Raw genomic sequence first — 20,296 nt, forward strand, 5'->3', positions numbered from 1 at the left:
GGCTTAGAAAACAAACTATGCTCATCTGAAAGGAAAGGAGGGGGGAAATTGAGAAATGAAGATTAGTGTTACTATACATATACAAATACATATTATATACATGTATCAAAAAGACCGAACATATAGCAAGGGAGGTCGACGGAACACTGTAATATTTTACATGGGAAGAGGATCTGTACATTAATAGACATACATAATGTACAAATGAACCAGATTGTGTACACCCAGGACAAACAATATTCTAAACTTTACCCAGATTAAAACACTTTTAAAAACCAAGAAGAAGTAATGAGACATAAACTTATGGGGATTTCTCCTGGCAAATTCCATTCTAATTTACAACCTAGGACAATGACTTCCAGAAAGGCTCTGCTGCCCTAGTACCCGGATTGGGGAATGGAGAAATGCTACCTCCTTGTGGCCGTTTCCCACAACAGCAGCTTTGAACCCACTGCAAAAGGTCACTAAATTTTCACCAACTTGCAGTTCTGTAAATGACACCTGCCCTCCAGAAAATTTCTGGGGTCAAAAATCGACCAAAAAATTCAAAAGAGGGCAACCTTCGAAGAAGACAATTTCAAGAGCTATATTGTACTCACGGTTTTTTCTTTTAAGAGGAAAGAAAAAGGCGTAGGAATATGATGAAATGTAAAAAATTTAATGACATGCATACCCATATTACAAAAACCTATCAGCTCACAGCAGTCAGAATGGCCATTAGGAAAAATGCTGCAAAAAATAAACGGTGAAGGGAGTGTGGAGAAATGCGTACCCTCGGTTGTAAGGGGGGGGCATGTAAAGAGCCGCTAATGAAAACACAGTGTAGGTGCTTTGAAAAGGGAAACATTGAGCTACCAGTCAATCAATCACAACCACTGCTTGGCCTATCACCTGAGAAAATGAGAATCAAAAAGTCACAGGCTGGCAAACCTGTACGCCAGCAAGATTTACCATAGCCAGCACTTGGAAGCAATGAAAATGTCCATCAACTGAGGAATGCACCAAGAAGAAGTGGTCCACGTACACAATGGAATATTACTCTAATAATAAATATAAATTAAATTTAAAAACAAACAAAAGCAAGGAGACATCAACATTTGTGGGTTTATCCGGGCACATTGCACTCTAATTTATAACCGAAGAACACCACTGGCCGGTAGGTCTGTTTCCCTAGTACCAGCAAGGGGAACGTAGAAAGGCTGCCGCTCTCTGGCCGTTACCTGCAAAAGCAGGTTTAAAGCCTGAGCTAATGGTCACTTCATATGAACAAGTACTGCAGGGCTGTAAATGAAACCTGCCCTCAAAGTGTCTTGAGGGAGATGATGGCCAAAATATTTCAAATGGTGACACATACTTTAAGAAAACACTTTGAAGAAATAAGCTCTAATCACAGCCGGGAATATAAAAAAAGGACATGCCTTAAAGCTCAATTTCAACGCATTATGAGACACATGCAAATTCAACCACAAAGAGGTATCAGCTCACACCACTCAGAATAACCATCAGCAAAAACTACAAAGAATAAATCCTGAAGGTGCTGGGAAGAAATACATACCCTCCCCTTTAAGTGGGACGTAACCTGGAAAGAGACACTAAGGAGAACAGAAGAGAGGTGCCTTTAAATGGTAAACATTGAGCTACCATATGATCCAGCAGACCTATTCCTGGACCTATAAACTAAGAAGACAGAATTGGAAGGACACAGGCACGCAAATCTGCATTGCATAGTATTACAATAGCCAAGATATGGAAGTAACCAAAGAGTCCACCGACAGATGGGTGGACAAAGAAGAACTGCTACCTGTACAGATGGAATATGAGCTAGTGAAAAAATGAAACAATGCCATTTCCAGCACCACAGATGAGTCTAGAAGTAATCACGCAACTTGGAGTAAGTGAGAAAGCGAACAACACATATCCTATCATATCACATATAGGTGTTACCTAAAAAATGATACAAACAAAGATATTTCCACAGAGAAACGCTATCATAGATTCATTAAAAAACTTATGGTTCACCAAATGGACAGGTGTGAGGATTGGATACATTACCATATTGAGGTTAACAGAGAGCTACAAACACATGTGAAATATAGAATCACCAAAGACCTACGCAATACCAAGAGAAGACTACTCAACATTGTGTCATAACCTACATGGGAAAAGGATCCGAAGAAGAATAGATATATGTATATGTGTGAAAGAACCACATCTTGCACACCTAGAACAAACAAAACATTGTAATCAAGTTTGCTGTGAGAAAAAATAAAAATTAAGTTAAAAATACCAACAAGAAGTAAGGAGACATAAACTTAAAGGGCTTTTTCCTCGCACATTCCATTCTAATTTACAACCTAGAACACCACTTCCAGTAAGGCTCTGTTGCCCTAGTAACCAGATTTGGTAAAGGAGAAATGCTGCCGCCTTGTGGCCGATTCCCGCAAGAGCAGCTTTTAACCCACAGCTAATGGTCACTTACCATTCACAAGGACTCAGGGCTGTAAAGGACACCTGCCCTCAAAATTGTGCTGAGGTAGGGAATGGATAAAAAAATTCAAAACAGGCAAAATGTTCACGAAGATAGTATGAAGAGGTAAGTTTTACTCACTCTCTTTTTAAAGAAAGGAAAATGGATAAAAGCTCAGCCTCAGGAAGAATTAGACTCATGCAATCTAATCTACAAAAAGTTTTCAACTCACACCAGTCGACTGACCATTGGCAAAAAGTCTACAAACAATAAATGCTGAAGAGGTTTTAGAGAACTGTGTACCCTCTAGCTGCTGGTGAGATGTAAAAGGGTTAAACGCTAATAATGAGAACAGAAAGGAGCTGCGTTGAAAAGGAAAAATTGAGGTACCATTCAATCCAGCAGGCGCACCAAAGGGCCTGTCACCTGAGAAGACCAGAATGGAGAAGACCCGGGCTGCAAAAGCTGCACTGCAGCCTTTTTCACAATAGACAAGACAGTGAAGCAACCAAAATGTCCATCAACAGATGAAAGGATAAAGAAGAAGTGGTCCATGTACACAATGAATACTAGCCATGGAAAACAATGAAACACTGCTCTCTGAGGCACCATAGATCATCTTGGAGATAATCACAGAACATGAGGTAAGTCGGAAAGCAAAAGTCCTATATCCTATGATATCACTTATAGGCGTTATCTAATAACTGACACAAATGAACGTATTTCCACAGAGAAAGTCAATCACAGACTTATTAAAAAAAAACGATGCTTATCTAAAAGGAAAGGTGGGGGGAATGGATACATGAAAATTAGCGTTACCATATGTATACAAATACATATTATATACATATATCAAAAAGACCGACCATATAGCAAGGAAGGATTACGGAACACTCTGTAATAATTTACACGGGAAGAGGATCTCTACATAAATAGGTATATAGAATATGTAGATGAACCAGAGTGTGTACACCTTGGACAAGCAACCTTCTAACCTTTACCCCAATTGAAAAAATTAAAACAACGAACTAGGAGTAATGAGACATAAACCTATGGGGGGTTTTCCTGGCGCATTCCATCCAAATTGAAAACCTAGGCAGACAACTTCCAGAACGGCTCTGCTGCCCTAGTACCCAGATTTGGGAATCGAGAAATGCTGCATCCTTGTGGCCGTTTCCCACAACAGCAGCTTTGAACCCACTGCAAAAGGTCACTAATTATTCACCAATTGCAGGTCTGTAAATGACACCGGCCCTCCAAAAAATACTGAGGTCGAAAATCGAACAAAAAATTCTAGAGTGCAACCTTCCAAAAAGAACATTTGAAGAGGTATATTATACTCACACTTTTTTTCTTTTTTCTTTTAACAGAAAAGAAAAAGGCGTGGAAAAATGATGAATTGTAGGAATTTTTACAGACATGTAAACCCAAATTACAAAAACCGGTCAGCTCACACCAGTCAGAATGGCCATCAACAAAAATGCTGCAAACAAGAAATGCTGACGTGATTGTGGAGAAATGCGTACCCTCGATTCTAAGGGGGACGTGGTAAGAGCCACTAATGAAAGCACAATTGAGGTGCCTTGAAAAGGTAAACGTTGAGCTACCATACCAGTCAATCAATCATACCCACTGCTGGGTCTATCACCTGAGAAAAGGAAAATCAAAAATCACAGGCTGGCAATCCTGCACTCCAGCAATATTTACCATAGGCAACACTTGGAAGCAAGGAAAATGTCCATCAACAGAGGAATGCACCAAGAAGAAGTGGTCCATGTACACAATGGAATATTAGCCATGGAAAACATTGAAGCACTGCTCTTTGAGGCACCATAGATGAGCCTGGAGATAATCACAAAACATGAAGTAGGTCGGAAAGCAAAAGACCTATATCCTATATTATCACTTATGGCATTATCTAATAACTGGCACAGATGAACATATTTCCAAAGAGAAAGACACTCACAGGCTTAGAAAACAAACTATGCTCATCTGAAAGGAAAGGAGGGGGGAAATTGAGAAATGAAGATTAGTGTTACTATACATATACAAATACATATTATATACATGTATCAAAAAGACCGAACATATAGCAAGGGAGGTCGACGGAACACTGTAATATTTTACATGGGAAGAGGATCTGTACATTAATAGACATACATAATGTACAAATGAACCAGATTGTGTACACCCAGGACAAACAATATTCTAAACTTTACCCAGATTAAAACACTTTTAAAAACCAAGAAGAAGTAATGAGACATAAACTTATGGGGATTTCTCCTGGCAAATTCCATTCTAATTTACAACCTAGGACAATGACTTCCAGAAAGGCTCTGCTGCCCTAGTACCCGGATTGGGGAATGGAGAAATGCTACCTCCTTGTGGCCGTTTCCCACAACAGCAGCTTTGAACCCACTGCAAAAGGTCACTAAATTTTCACCAACTTGCAGTTCTGTAAATGACACCTGCCCTCCAGAAAATTTCTGGGGTCAAAAATCGACCAAAAAATTCAAAAGAGGGCAACCTTCGAAGAAGACAATTTCAAGAGCTATATTGTACTCACGGTTTTTTCTTTTAAGAGGAAAGAAAAAGGCGTAGGAATATGATGAAATGTAAAAAATTTAATGACATGCATACCCATATTACAAAAACCTATCAGCTCACAGCAGTCAGAATGGCCATTAGGAAAAATGCTGCAAAAAATAAACGGTGAAGGGAGTGTGGAGAAATGCGTACCCTCGGTTGTAAGGGGGGGGGCATGTAAAGAGCCGCTAATGAAAACACAGTGTAGGTGCTTTGAAAAGGGAAACATTGAGCTACCAGTCAATCAATCACAACCACTGCTTGGCCTATCACCTGAGAAAATGAGAATCAAAAAGTCACAGGCTGGCAAACCTGTACGCCAGCAAGATTTACCATAGCCAGCACTTGGAAGCAATGAAAATGTCCATCAACTGAGGAATGCACCAAGAAGAAGTGGTCCACGTACACAATGGAATATCACTCTAATAATAAATATAAATTAAATTTAAAAACAAACAAAAGCAAGGAGACATCAACATTTGTGGGTTTATCCGGGCACATTGCACTCTAATTTATAACCGAAGAACACCACTGGCCGGTAGGTCTGTTTCCCTAGTACCAGCAAGGGGAACGTAGAAAGGCTGCCGCTCTCTGGCCGTTACCTGCAAAAGCAGGTTTAAAGCCTGAGCTAATGGTCACTTCATATGAACAAGTACTGCAGGGCTGTAAATGAAACCTGCCCTCAAAGTGTCTTGAGGGAGATGATGGCCAAAATATTTCAAATGGTGACACATACTTTAAGAAAACACTTTGAAGAAATAAGCTCTAATCACAGCCGGGAATATAAAAAAAGGACATGCCTTAAAGCTCAATTTCAACGCATTATGAGACACATGCAAATTCAACCACAAAGAGGTATCAGCTCACACCACTCAGAATAACCATCAGCAAAAACTACAAAGAATAAATCCTGAAGGTGCTGGGAAGAAATACATACCCTCCCCTTTAAGTGGGACGTAACCTGGAAAGAGACACTAAGGAGAACAGAAGAGAGGTGCCTTTAAATGGTAAACATTGAGCTACCATATGATCCAGCAGACCTATTCCTGGACCTATAAACTAAGAAGACAGAATTGGAAGGACACAGGCACGCAAATCTGCATTGCATAGTATTACAATAGCCAAGATATGGAAGTAACCAAAGAGTCCACCGACAGATGGGTGGACAAAGAAGAACTGCTACCTGTACAGATGGAATATGAGCTAGTGAAAAAATGAAACAATGCCATTTCCAGCACCACAGATGAGTCTAGAAGTAATCACGCAACTTGGAGTAAGTGAGAAAGCGAACAACACATATCCTATCATATCACATATAGGTGTTACCTAAAAAATGATACAAACAAAGATATTTCCACAGAGAAACACTATCATAGATTCATTAAAAAACTTATGGTTCACCAAATGGACAGGTGTGAGGATTGGATACATTACCATATTGAGGTTAACAGAGAGCTACAAACACATGTGAAATATAGAATCACCAAAGACCTACGCAATACCAAGAGAAGACTACTCAACATTGTGTCATAACCTACATGGGAAAAGGATCCGAAGAAGAATAGATATATGTATATGTGTGAAAGAACCACATCTTGCACACCTAGAACAAACAAAACATTGTAATCAAGTTTGCTGTGAGAAAAAATAAAAATTAAGTTAAAAATACCAACAAGAAGTAAGGAGACATAAACTTAAAGGGCTTTTTCCTCGCACATTCCATTCTAATTTACAACCTAGAACACCACTTCCAGTAAGGCTCTGTTGCCCTAGTAACCAGATTTGGTAAAGGAGAAATGCTGCCGCCTTGTGGCCGATTCCCGCAAGAGCAGCTTTTAACCCACAGCTAATGGTCACTTACCATTCTCAAGGACTCAGGGCTGTAAAGGACACCTGCCCTCAAAATTGTGCTGAGGTAGGGAATGGATAAAAAAATTCAAAACAGGCAAAATGTTCACGAAGATAGTATGAAGAGGTAAGTTTTACTCACTCTCTTTTTAAAGAAAGGAAAATGGATAAAAGCTCAGCCTCAGGAAGAATTAGACTCATGCAATCTAATCTACAAAAAGTTTTCAACTCACACCAGTCGACTGACCATTGGCAAAAAGTCTACAAACAATAAATGCTGAAGAGGTTTTAGAGAACTGTGTACCCTCTAGCTGCTGGTGAGATGTAAAAGGGTTAAACGCTAATAATGAGAACAGAAAGGAGCTGCGTTGAAAAGGAAAAATTGAGGTACCGTTCAATCCAGCAGGCGCACCAAAGGGCCTGTCACCTGAGAAGACCAGAATGGAGAAGACCCGGGCTGCAAAAGCTGCACTGCAGCCTTTTTCACAATAGACAAGACAGTGAAGCAACCAAAATGTCCATCAACAGATGAAAGGATAAAGAAGAAGTGGTCCATGTACACAATGAATACTAGCCATGGAAAACAATGAAACACTGCTCTTTGAGGCACCATAGATCATCTTGGAGATAATCACAGAACATGAGGTAAGTCGGAAAGCAAAAGTCCTATATCCTATGATATCACTTATAGGCGTTATCTAATAACTGACACAAATGAACATATTTCCACAGAGAAAGTCAATCACAGACTTATTAAAAAAAACTATGCTTATCTAAAAGGAAAGGTGGGGGGAATGGATACATGAAAATTAGCGTTACCATATGTATACAAATACATATTATATACATATATCAAAAAGACCGACCATATAGCAAGGAAGGATTACGGAACACTCTGTAATAATTTACACGGGAAGAGGATCTCTACATAAATAGGTATATAGAATATGTAGATGAACCAGAGTGTGTACACCTTGGACAAGCAACCTTCTAACCTTTACCCCAATTGAAAAAATTAAAACAACGAACTAGGAGTAATGAGACATAAACCTATAGGGGGTTTTCCTGGCGCATTCCATCCAAATTGAAAACCTAGGCAGACAACTTCCAGAACGGCTCTGCTGCCCTAGTACCCATATTTGGGAATCGAGAAATGCTGCATCCTTGTGGCCGTTTCCCACAACAGCAGCTTTGAACCCACTGCAAAAGGTCACTAATTATTCACCAATTGCAGGTCTGTAAATGACACCGGCCCTCCAAAAAATACTGAGGTCGAAAATCGAACAAAAAATTCTAGAGTGCAACCTTCCAAAAAGAACATTTGAAGAGGTATATTATACTCACACTTTTTTTCTTTTTTCTTTTAACAGAAAAGAAAAAGGCGTGGAAAAATGATGAATTGTAGGAATTTTTACAGACATGTAAACCCAAATTACAAAAACCGGTCAGCTCACACCAGTCAGAATGGCCATCAACAAAAATGCTGCAAACAAGAAATGCTGACGTGATTGTGGAGAAATGCGTACCCTCGATTCTAAGGGGGACGTGGTAAGAGCCACTAATGAAAGCACAATTGAGGTGCCTTGAAAAGGTAAACGTTGAGCTACCATACCAGTCAATCAATCATACCCACTGCTGGGTCTATCACCTGAGAAAAGGAAAATCTAAAATCACAGGCTGGCAATACTGCACTCCAGCAATATTTACCATAGGCAACACTTGGAAGCAAGGAAAATGTCCATCAACAGAGGAATGCACCAAGAAGAAGTGGTCCATGTACACAATGGAATATTAGCCATGGAAAACATTGAAGCACTGCTCTTTGAGGCACCATAGATGAGCCTGGAGATAATCACAAAACATGAAGTAGGTCGGAAAGCAAAAGACCTATATCCTATATTATCACTTATGGCATTATCTAATAACTGGCACAGATGAACATATTTCCAAAGAGAAAGACACTCACAGGCTTAGAAAACAAACTATGCTCATCTGAAAGGAAAGGAGGGGGGAAATTGAGAAATGAAGATTAGTGTTACTATACATATACAAATACATATTATATACATGTATCAAAAAGACCGAACATATAGCAAGGGAGGTCGACGGAACACTGTAATATTTTACATGGGAAGAGGATCTGTACATTAATAGACATACATAATGTACAAATGAACCAGATTGTGTACACCCAGGACAAACAATATTCTAAACTTTACCCAGATTAAAACACTTTTAAAAACCAAGAAGAAGTAATGAGACATAAACTTATGGGGATTTCTCCTGGCAAATTCCATTCTAATTTACAACCTAGGACAATGACTTCCAGAAAGGCTCTGCTGCCCTAGTACCCGGATTGGGGAATGGAGAAATGCTACCTCCTTGTGGCCGTTTCCCACAACAGCAGCTTTGAACCCACTGCAAAAGGTCACTAAATTTTCACCAACTTGCAGTTCTGTAAATGACACCTGCCCTCCAGAAAATTTCTGGGGTCAAAAATCGACCAAAAAATTCAAAAGAGGGCAACCTTCGAAGAAGACAATTTCAAGAGCTATATTGTACTCACGGTTTTTTCTTTTAAGAGGAAAGAAAAAGGCGTAGGAATATGATGAAATGTAAAAAATTTAATGACATGCATACCCATATTACAAAAACCTATCAGCTCACAGCAGTCAGAATGGCCATTAGGAAAAATGCTGCAAAAAATAAACGGTGAAGGGAGTGTGGAGAAATGCGTACCCTCGGTTGTAAGGGGGGGGCATGTAAAGAGCCGCTAATGAAAACACAGTGTAGGTGCTTTGAAAAGGGAAACATTGAGCTACCAGTCAATCAATCACAACCACTGCTTGGCCTATCACCTGAGAAAATGAGAATCAAAAAGTCACAGGCTGGCAAACCTGTACGCCAGCAAGATTTACCATAGCCAGCACTTGGAAGCAATGAAAATGTCCATCAACTGAGGAATGCACCAAGAAGAAGTGGTCCACGTACACAATGGAATATTACTCTAATAATAAATATAAATTAAATTTAAAAACAAACAAAAGCAAGGAGACATCAACATTTGTGGGTTTATCCGGGCACATTGCACTCTAATTTATAACCGAAGAACACCACTGGCCGGTAGGTCTGTTTCCCTAGTACCAGCAAGGGGAACGTAGAAAGGCTGCCGCTCTCTGGCCGTTACCTGCAAAAGCAGGTTTAAAGCCTGAGCTAATGGTCACTTCATATGAACAAGTACTGCAGGGCTGTAAATGAAACCTGCCCTCAAAGTGTCTTGAGGGAGATGATGGCCAAAATATTTCAAATGGTGACACATACTTTAAGAAAACACTTTGAAGAAATAAGCTCTAATCACAGCCGGGAATATAAAAAAAGGACATGCCTTAAAGCTCAATTTCAACGCATTATGAGACACATGCAAATTCAACCACAAAGAGGTATCAGCTCACACCACTCAGAATAACCATCAGCAAAAACTACAAAGAATAAATCCTGAAGGTGCTGGGAAGAAATACATACCCTCCCCTTTAAGTGGGACGTAACCTGGAAAGAGACACTAAGGAGAACAGAAGAGAGGTGCCTTTAAATGGTAAACATTGAGCTACCATATGATCCAGCAGACCTATTCCTGGACCTATAAACTAAGAAGACAGAATTGGAAGGACACAGGCACGCAAATCTGCATTGCATAGTATTACAATAGCCAAGATATGGAAGTAACCAAAGAGTCCACCGACAGATGGGTGGACAAAGAAGAACTGCTACCTGTACAGATGGAATATGAGCTAGTGAAAAAATGAAACAATGCCATTTCCAGCACCACAGATGAGTCTAGAAGTAATCACGCAACTTGGAGTAAGTGAGAAAGCGAACAACACATATCCTATCATATCACATATAGGTGTTACCTAAAAAATGATACAAACAAAGATATTTCCACAGAGAAACACTATCATAGATTCATTAAAAAACTTATGGTTCACCAAATGGACAGGTGTGAGGATTGGATACATTACCATATTGAGGTTAACAGAGAGCTACAAACACATGTGAAATATAGAATCACCAAAGACCTACGCAATACCAAGAGAAGACTACTCAACATTGTGTCATAACCTACATGGGAAAAGGATCCGAAGAAGAATAGATATATGTATATGTGTGAAAGAACCACATCTTGCACACCTAGAACAAACAAAACATTGTAATCAAGTTTGCTGTGAGAAAAAATAAAAATTAAGTTAAAAATACCAACAAGAAGTAAGGAGACATAAACTTAAAGGGCTTTTTCCTCGCACATTCCATTCTAATTTACAACCTAGAACACCACTTCCAGTAAGGCTCTGTTGCCCTAGTAACCAGATTTGGTAAAGGAGAAATGCTGCCGCCTTGTGGCCGATTCCCGCAAGAGCAGCTTTTAACCCACAGCTAATGGTCACTTACCATTCACAAGGACTCAGGGCTGTAAAGGACACCTGCCCTCAAAATTGTGCTGAGGTAGGGAATGGATAAAAAAATTCAAAACAGGCAAAATGTTCACGAAGATAGTATGAAGAGGTAAGTTTTACTCACTCTCTTTTTAAAGAAAGGAAAATGGATAAAAGCTCAGCCTCAGGAAGAATTAGACTCATGCAATCTAATCTACAAAAAGTTTTCAACTCACACCAGTCGACTGACCATTGGCAAAAAGTCTACAAACAATAAATGCTGAAGAGGTTTTAGAGAACTGTGTACCCTCTAGCTGCTGGTGAGATGTAAAAGGGTTAAACGCTAATAATGAGAACAGAAAGGAGCTGCGTTGAAAAGGAAAAATTGAGGTACCGTTCAATCCAGCAGGCGCACCAAAGGGCCTGTCACCTGAGAAGACCAGAATGGAGAAGACCCGGGCTGCAAAAGCTGCACTGCAGCCTTTTTCACAATAGACAAGACAGTGAAGCAACCAAAATGTCCATCAACAGATGAAAGGATAAAGAAGAAGTGGTCCATGTACACAATGAATACTAGCCATGGAAAACAATGAAACACTGCTCTCTGAGGCACCATAGATCATCTTGGAGATAATCACAGAACATGAGGTAAGTCGGAAAGCAAAAGTCCTATATCCTATGATATCACTTATAGGCGTTATCTAATAACTGACACAAATGAACATATTTCCACAGAGAAAGTCAATCACAGACTTATTAAAAAAAACGATGCTTATCTAAAAGGAAAGGTGGGGGGAATGGATACATGAAAATTAGCGTTACCATATGTATACAAATACATATTATATACATATATCAAAAAGACCGACCATATAGCAAGGAAGGATTACGGAACACTCTGTAATAATTTACACGGGAAGAGGATCTCTACATAAATAGGTATATAGAATATGTAGATGAACCAGAGTGTGTACACCTTGGACAAGCAACCTTCTAACCTTTACCCCAATTGAAAAAATTAAAACAACGAACTAGGAGTAATGAGACATAAACTTATGGGGGGTTTTCCTGGCGCATTCCATCCAAATTGAAAACCTAGGCAGACAACTTCCAGAACGGCTCTGCTGCCCTAGTACCCATATTTGGGAATCGAGAAATGCTGCATCCTTGTGGCCGTTTCCCACAACAGCAGCTTTGAACCCACTGCAAAAGGTCACTAATTATTCACCAATTGCAGGTCTGTAAATGACACCGGCCCTCCAAAAAATACTGAGGTCGAAAATCGAACAAAAAATTCTAGAGTGCAACCTTCCAAAAAGAACATTTGAAGAGGTATATTATACTCACACTTTTTTTCTTTTTTCTTTTAACAGAAAAGAAAAAGGCGTGGAAAAATGATGAATTGTAGGAATTTTTACAGACATGTAAACCCAAATTACAAAAACCGGTCAGCTCACACCAGTCAGAATGGCCATCAACAAAAATGCTGCAAACAAGAAATGCTGACGTGATTGTGGAGAAATGCGTACCCTCGATTCTAAGGGGGACGTGGTAAGAGCCACTAATGAAAGCACAATTGAGGTGCCTTGAAAAGGTAAACGTTGAGCTACCATACCAGTCAATCAATCATACCCACTGCTGGGTCTATCACCTGAGAAAAGGAAAATCAAAAATCACAGGCTGGCAATCCTGCACTCCAGCAATATTTACCATAGGCAACACTTGGAAGCAAGGAAAATGTCCATCAACAGAGGAATGCACCAAGAAGAAGTGGTCCATGTACACAATGGAATATTAGCCATGGAAAACATTGAAGCACTGCTCTTTGAGGCACCATAGATGAGCCTGGAGATAATCACAAAACATGAAGTAGGTCGGAAAGCAAAAGACCTATATCCTATATTATCACTTATGGCATTATCTAATAACTGGCACAGATGAACATATTTCCAAAGAGAAAGACACTCACAGGCTTAGAAAACAAACTATGCTCATCTGAAAGGAAAGGAGGGGGGAAATTGAGAAATGAAGATTAGTGTTACTATACATATACAAATACATATTATATACATGTATCAAAAAGACCGAACATATAGCAAGGGAGGTCGACGGAACACTGTAATATTTTACATGGGAAGAGGATCTGTACATTAATAGACATACATAATGTACAAATGAACCAGATTGTGTACACCCAGGACAAACAATATTCTAAACTTTACCCAGATTAAAACACTTTTAAAAACCAAGAAGAAGTAATGAGACATAAACTTATGGGGATTTCTCCTGGCAAATTCCATTCTAATTTACAACCTAGGACAATGACTTCCAGAAAGGCTCTGCTGCCCTAGTACCCGGATTGGGGAATGGAGAAATGCTACCTCCTTGTGGCCGTTTCCCACAACAGCAGCTTTGAACCCACTGCAAAAGGTCACTAAATTTTCACCAACTTGCAGTTCTGTAAATGACACCTGCCCTCCAGAAAATTTCTGGGGTCAAAAATCGACCAAAAAATTCAAAAGAGGGCAACCTTCGAAGAAGACAATTTCAAGAGCTATATTGTACTCACGGTTTTTTCTTTTAAGAGGAAAGAAAAAGGCGTAGGAATATGATGAAATGTAAAAAATTTAATGACATGCATACCCATATTACAAAAACCTATCAGCTCACAGCAGTCAGAATGGCCATTAGGAAAAATGCTGCAAAAAATAAACGGTGAAGGGAGTGTGGAGAAATGCGTACCCTCGGTTGTAAGGGGGGGGCATGTAAAGAGCCGCTAATGAAAACACAGTGTAGGTGCTTTGAAAAGGGAAACATTGAGCTACCAGTCAATCAATCACAACCACTGCTTGGCCTATCACCTGAGAAAATGAGAATCAAAAAGTCACAGGCTGGCAAACCTGTACGCCAGCAAGATTTACCATAGCCAGCACTTGGAAGCAATGAAAATGTCCATCAACTGAGGAATGCACCAAGAAGAAGTGGTCCACGTACACAATGGAATATTACTCTAATAATAAATATAAATTAAATTTAAAAACAAACAAAAGCAAGGAGACATCAACATTTGTGGGTTTATCCGGGCACATTGCACTCTAATTTATAACCGAAGAACACCACTGGCCGGTAGGTCTGTTTCCCTAGTACCAGCAAGGGGAACGTAGAAAGGCTGCCGCTCTCTGGCCGTTACCTGCAAAAGCAGGTTTAAAGCCTGAGCTAATGGTCACTTCATATGAACAAGTACTGCAGGGCTGTAAATGAAACCTGCCCTCAAAGTGTCTTGAGGGAGATGATGGCCAAAATATTTCAAATGGTGACACATACTTTAAGAAAACACTTTGAAGAAATAAGCTCTAATCACAGCCGGGAATATAAAAAAAGGACATGCCTTAAAGCTCAATTTCAACGCATTATGAGACACATGCAAATTCAACCACAAAGAGGTATCAGCTCACACCACTCAGAATAACCATCAGCAAAAACTACAAAGAATAAATCCTGAAGGTGCTGGGAAGAAATACATACCCTCCCCTTTAAGTGGGACGTAACCTGGAAAGAGACACTAAGGAGAACAGAAGAGAGGTGCCTTTAAATGGTAAACATTGAGCTACCATATGATCCAGCAGACCTATTCCTGGACCTATAAACTAAGAAGACAGAATTGGAAGGACACAGGCACGCAAATCTGCATTGCATAGTATTACAATAGCCAAGATATGGAAGTAACCAAAGAGTCCACCGACAGATGGGTGGACAAAGAAGAACTGCTACCTGTACAGATGGAATATGAGCTAGTGAAAAAATGAAACAATGCCATTTCCAGCACCATAGATGAGTCTAGAAGTAATCACGCAACTTGGAGTAAGTGAGAAAGCGAACAACACATATCCTATCATATCACATATAGGTGTTACCTAAAAAATGATACAAACAAAGATATTTCCACAGAGAAACACTATCATAGATTCATTAAAAAACTTATGGTTCACCAAATGGACAGGTGTGAGGATTGGATACATTACCATATTGAGGTTAACAGAGAGCTACAAACACATGTGAAATATAGAATCACCAAAGACCTACGCAATACCAAGAGAAGACTACTCAACATTGTGTCATAACCTACATGGGAAAAGGATCCGAAGAAGAATAGATATATGTATATGTGTGAAAGAACCACATCTTGCACACCTAGAACAAACAAAACATTGTAATCAAGTTTGCTGTGAGAAAAAATAAAAATTAAGTTAAAAATACCAACAAGAAGTAAGGAGACATAAACTTAAAGGGCTTTTTCCTCGCACATTCCATTCTAATTTACAACCTAGAACACCACTTCCAGTAAGGCTCTGTTGCCCTAGTAACCAGATTTGGTAAAGGAGAAATGCTGCCGCCTTGTGGCCGATTCCCGCAAGAGCAGCTTTTAACCCACAGCTAATGGTCACTTACCATTCACAAGGACTCAGGGCTGTAAAGGACACCTGCCCTCAAAATTGTGCTGAGGTAGGGAATGGATAAAAAAATTCAAAACAGGCAAAATGTTCACGAAGATAGTATGAAGAGGTAAGTTTTACTCACTCTCTTTTTAAAGAAAGGAAAATGGATAAAAGCTCAGCCTCAGGAAGAATTAGACTCATGCAATCTAATCTACAAAAAGTTTTCAACTCACACCAGTCGACTGACCATTGGCAAAAAGTCTACAAACAATAAATGCTGAAGAGGTTTTAGAGAACTGTGTACCCTCTAGCTGCTGGTGAGATGTAAAAGGGTTAAACGCTAATAATGAGAACAGAAAGGAGCTGCGTTGAAAAGGAAAAATTGAGGTACCATTCAATCCAGCAGGCGCACCAAAGGGCCTGTCACCTGAGAAGACCAGAATGGAGAAGACCCGGGCTGCAAAAGCTGCACTGCAGCCTTTTTCACAATAGACAAGACAGTGAAGCAACCAAAATGTCCATCAACAGATGAAAGGATAAAGAAGAAGTGGTCCATGTACACAATGAATACTAGCCATGGAAAACAATGAAACACTGCTCTCTGAGGCACCATAGATCATCTTGGAGATAATCACAGAACATGAGGTAAGTCGGAAAGCAAAAGTCCTATATCCTATGATATCACTTATAGGCGTTATCTAATAACTGACACAAATGAACATATTTCCACAGAGAAAGTCAATCACAGACTTATTAAAAAAAACGATGCTTATCTAAAAGGAAAGGTGGGGGGAATGGATACATGAAAATTAGCGTTACCATATGTATACAAATACATATTATATACATATATCAAAAAGACCGACCATATAGCAAGGAAGGATTACGGAACACTCTGTAATAATTTACACGGGAAGAGGATCTCTACATAAATAGGTATATAGAATATGTAGATGAACCAGAGTGTGTACACCTTGGACAAGCAACCTTCTAACCTTTACCCCAATTGAAAAAATTAAAACAACGAACTAGGAGTAATGAGACATAAACTTATGGGGGGTTTTCCTGGCGCATTCCATCCAAATTGAAAACCTAGGCAGACAACTTCCAGAACGGCTCTGCTGCCCTAGTACCCAGATTTGGGAATCGAGAAATGCTGCATCCTTGTGGCCGTTTCCCACAACAGCAGCTTTGAACCCACTGCAAAAGGTCACTAATTATTCACCAATTGCAGGTCTGTAAATGACACCGGCCCTCCAAAAAATACTGAGGTCGAAAATCGAACAAAAAATTCTAGAGTGCAACCTTCCAAAAAGAACATTTGAAGAGGTATATTATACTCACACTTTTTTTCTTTTTTCTTTTAACAGAAAAGAAAAAGGCGTGGAAAAATGATGAATTGTAGGAATTTTTACAGACATGTAAACCCAAATTACAAAAACCGGTCAGCTCACACCAGTCAGAATGGCCATCAACAAAAATGCTGCAAACAAGAAATGCTGACGTGATTGTGGAGAAATGCGTACCCTCGATTCTAAGGGGGACGTGGTAAGAGCCACTAATGAAAGCACAATTGAGGTGCCTTGAAAAGGTAAACGTTGAGCTACCATACCAGTCAATCAATCATACCCACTGCTGGGTCTATCACCTGAGAAAAGGAAAATCAAAAATCACAGGCTGGCAATCCTGCACTCCAGCAATATTTACCATAGGCAACACTTGGAAGCAAGGAAAATGTCCATCAACAGAGGAATGCACCAAGAAGAAGTGGTCCATGTACACAATGGAATATTAGCCATGGAAAACATTGAAGCACTGCTCTTTGAGGCACCATAGATGAGCCTGGAGATAATCACAAAACATGAAGTAGGTCGGAAAGCAAAAGACCTATATCCTATATTATCACTTATGGCATTATCTAATAACTGGCACAGATGAACATATTTCCAAAGAGAAAGACACTCACAGGCTTAGAAAACAAACTATGCTCATCTGAAAGGAAAGGAGGGGGGAAATTGAGAAATGAAGATTAGTGTTACTATACATATACAAATACATATTATATACATGTATCAAAAAGACCGAACATATAGCAAGGGAGGTCGACGGAACACTGTAATATTTTACATGGGAAGAGGATCTGTACATTAATAGACATACATAATGTACAAATGAACCAGATTGTGTACACCCAGGACAAACAATATTCTAAACTTTACCCAGATTAAAACACTTTTAAAAACCAAGAAGAAGTAATGAGACATAAACTTATGGGGATTTCTCCTGGCAAATTCCATTCTAATTTACAACCTAGGACAATGACTTCCAGAAAGGCTCTGCTGCCCTAGTACCCGGATTGGGGAATGGAGAAATGCTACCTCCTTGTGGCCGTTTCCCACAACAGCAGCTTTGAACCCACTGCAAAAGGTCACTAAATTTTCACCAACTTGCAGTTCTGTAAATGACACCTGCCCTCCAGAAAATTTCTGGGGTCAAAAATCGACCAAAAAATTCAAAAGAGGGCAACCTTCGAAGAAGACAATTTCAAGAGCTATATTGTACTCACGGTTTTTTCTTTTAAGAGGAAAGAAAAAGGCGTAGGAATATGATGAAATGTAAAAAATTTAATGACATGCATACCCATATTACAAAAACCTATCAGCTCACAGCAGTCAGAATGGCCATTAGGAAAAATGCTGCAAAAAATAAACGGTGAAGGGAGTGTGGAGAAATGCGTACCCTCGGTTGTAAGGGGGGGGCATGTAAAGAGCCGCTAATGAAAACACAGTGTAGGTGCTTTGAAAAGGGAAACATTGAGCTACCAGTCAATCAATCACAACCACTGCTTGGCCTATCACCTGAGAAAATGAGAATCAAAAAGTCACAGGCTGGCAAACCTGTACGCCAGCAAGATTTACCATAGCCAGCACTTGGAAGCAATGAAAATGTCCATCAACTGAGGAATGCACCAAGAAGAAGTGGTCCACGTACACAATGGAATATTACTCTAATAATAAATATAAATTAAATTTAAAAACAAACAAAAGCAAGGAGACATCAACATTTGTGGGTTTATCCGGGCACATTGCACTCTAATTTATAACCGAAGAACACCACTGGCCGGTAGGTCTGTTTCCCTAGTACCAGCAAGGGGAACGTAGAAAGGCTGCCGCTCTCTGGCCGTTACCTGCAAAAGCAGGTTTAAAGCCTGAGCTAATGGTCACTTCATATGAACAAGTACTGCAGGGCTGTAAATGAAACCTGCCCTCAAAGTGTCTTGAGGGAGATGATGGCCAAAATATTTCAAATGGTGACACATACTTTAAGAAAACACTTTGAAGAAATAAGCTCTAATCACAGCCGGGAATATAAAAAAAGGACATGCCTTAAAGCTCAATTTCAACGCATTATGAGACACATGCAAATTCAACCACAAAGAGGTATCAGCTCACACCACTCAGAATAACCATCAGCAAAAACTACAAAGAATAAATCCTGAAGGTGCTGGGAAGAAATACATACCCTCCCCTTTAAGTGGGACGTAACCTGGAAAGAGACACTAAGGAGAACAGAAGAGAGGTGCCTTTAAATGGTAAACATTGAGCTACCATATGATCCAGCAGACCTATTCCTGGACCTATAAACTAAGAAGACAGAATTGGAAGGACACAGGCACGCAAATCTGCATTGCATAGTATTACAATAGCCAAGATATGGAAGTAACCAAAGAGTCCACCGACAGATGGGTGGACAAAGAAGAACTGCTACCTGTACAGATGGAATATGAGCTAGTGAAAAAATGAAACAATGCCATTTCCAGCACCACAGATGAGTCTAGAAGTAATCACGCAACTTGGAGTAAGTGAGAAAGCGAACAACACATATCCTATCATATCACATATAGGTGTTACCTAAAAAATGATACAAACAAAGATATTTCCACAGAGAAACACTATCATAGATTCATTAAAAAACTTATGGTTCACCAAATGGACAGGTGTGAGGATTGGATACATTACCATATTGAGGTTAACAGAGAGCTACAAACACATGTGAAATATAGAATCACCAAAGACCTACGCAATACCAAGAGAAGACTACTCAACATTGTGTCATAACCTACATGGGAAAAGGATCCGAAGAAGAATAGATATATGTATATGTGTGAAAGAACCACATCTTGCACACCTAGAACAAACAAAACATTGTAATCAAGTTTGCTGTGAGAAAAAATAAAAATTAAGTTAAAAATACCAACAAGAAGTAAGGAGACATAAACTTAAAGGGCTTTTTCCTCGCACATTCCATTCTAATTTACAACCTAGAACACCACTTCCAGTAAGGCTCTGTTGCCCTAGTAACCAGATTTGGTAAAGGAGAAATGCTGCCGCCTTGTGGCCGATTCCCGCAAGAGCAGCTTTTAACCCACAGCTAATGGTCACTTACCATTCACAAGGACTCAGGGCTGTAAAGGACACCTGCCCTCAAAATTGTGCTGAGGTAGGGAATGGATAAAAAAATTCAAAACA

This window comes from Balaenoptera ricei, chromosome 16, assembly GCF_028023285.1.
Source record: "Balaenoptera ricei isolate mBalRic1 chromosome 16, mBalRic1.hap2, whole genome shotgun sequence".
NCBI lineage: Eukaryota > Metazoa > Chordata > Mammalia > Artiodactyla > Balaenopteridae > Balaenoptera > Balaenoptera ricei.